Below are 2,102 nucleotides of genomic sequence, written 5' to 3'. Positions count from 1 at the left end.
TCCTTTTCAAAGATAAGATGTCCATATGTGTGTGGGTTTATCTCTGGGTTTTCTATCTTGTGTCATTGGTCTATATTTCTGTTTGGTGTCAGCACCATACTGCTTTGATGACTGTAGCTTTGTGGTACAGTCTGAAGTCTAGAAGGTGGATAACTCCAGTTCCATTTTTCTTTCTCAAGATTGCTTTGGGTATTTGGGGTCTCCTGTGTTTCCACACAAATTTTGAAAACTTTTGTTCTAATTCTGTGAAAAATGTCATTCATAATTTGATAGGGATTGCATAGAATCTGTAGATTACTTTAGGTAGTACAGTCATTTTGACAATATTGATTCTTCTGATCCAAGAACATGGTATATTTCTCCATCTGTTTATGTCGTCTTTGATTGCTTTCATTATTGTCTTAACGTTTTCTGCATACAGGACTTTTGTCTCTTTCAGTTCAGTTCAGTCACTCAGTTGTGTCTGACTCTTTGTGACCCCATGAATCTCAGCACTCCAGGCCCCCTGTCCATCACCAAATCCTGGAGTTTACCCAAACTCATGTCCATCGAGTCGGTGATGCAATCCAGCCATCTCATCCTCTGTCATCCTCTTCTCCTCCTTTAGGTAGATTTATTCCTAGGTATGCATATTTCATTCTTTCTGTTGTAATGGTGAATGGTATTGTTTCCTTAATTTCTCTTTCTCATTTTTCATTGTTAGTGTATAGGAATACAAGGAATTTCTGTGTGTTAATTTAATAGACTATGACTTTACTAAATTCATTTATCAGCTCTAGTAATTTTCTGGTGGCAACTTAGGGTTTTCTATAGAGAATCATCTGCAAACAGTGAAAGTTTTACTTTTTTCTTTTTCAATATGAATCCCTTTTATTTATTTTTCTTCTCTGATAGCCGTGTCTAGGACTTCAAAAATTATGTTGATTAATGGTGGTGAGAGTCTTGTCTTGTTACTGATCTTAGAGAAAATGATTTTAGCTTTTCACCATTTAGAATAATGTTTGTTGTGTGTTTATCCTTTATGGCCTTTATTATGTTGAGGTAGGTTACTTCTATGCCTATTTTCTGGACTTTTTTTTTTAATCATAAACAGGTATTGAATTTTGTCAAAAGCTTTCTCTGCATCTATTAAGATGAACATGTGACTCAGACAGAAGAAGACGATGGAGGAGTAAGATAAAGGAGATTACCTTCTTCCCCAAAAATACATCAAAAATTCCTCTGAATATGGAACAACTCCTACAAAACAACTTTGGAATGACAGCAGAAGACCCCAAACTTCCAAAAAGGCAATTCAATCTCCTTAGAAGAAGATAGGGCAAAAGATAAAGACATAGAAAGAGACAAAGGATTTCAGGATGGACTTGCACTGAGAGGGAGGAAGTTGTGAAGGAGGAAAAGTTTCCAAACACTAGGAAATCCCCTCACAGGCAGGACCGGGGGGGGGGGGGGGGCTTTGGAACCTCAGAGTGGAGTGCAACAGTGGGGGCTCATATGGCAAAACAGAGAAGATTCACCACAGAAATCATTTCTGAACAGCACTTCTCAACTGAGAAGTGGCTTGGAAGTCTGCTTGGAGCAGAGGGTGGGGGCGGGGTGCCAAGGCTCAGGTATAGGTGTCAGATCCCAGGGAGAGTTTAGGGATTGGTTGTCAAGAGTGCTACTTTGACACAGTGGAGGGAGTCCCAAGAAAAGACTGGGCATCCCAGAATGACAAGAAGTCCTTATCTCCCAGACAGTAATGCCACACTGGCAGTCAGTGGCTGAGTGCCTACTGCCAGCAGCCAAAACTGGCAAAACAGGTGTGAGGGACAGTTGAGAAATTAGACATGACTGTCACTATTAAAGTGGGGGGAAGTGCCTGTGTCAGGGGACAAAACACCTCTAATGCAGTCTCAACCCCAGAGGTGGCAGCTACCTCCAAGCTGTGAGCAGGCACAGGCTACTGCTCACACCTAGCTGGGAGCTTAAATTGCTTGGCTCTTCCTAGGGACCCATGACCTGGGGCCAATTTCTCTGGGAGAGCACACGATCCATCTCAGACTATAACAACACCTGAAAGATCTCTATTGCTGTAATCATTCCTTGGTACATCACAATTG

Source organism: Cervus canadensis, chromosome X, assembly GCF_019320065.1.
Source record: "Cervus canadensis isolate Bull #8, Minnesota chromosome X, ASM1932006v1, whole genome shotgun sequence".
In the NCBI taxonomy this organism is placed as follows: Eukaryota; Metazoa; Chordata; class Mammalia; order Artiodactyla; family Cervidae; genus Cervus; species Cervus canadensis.
This window is presented reverse-complemented; position numbering follows the sequence as displayed.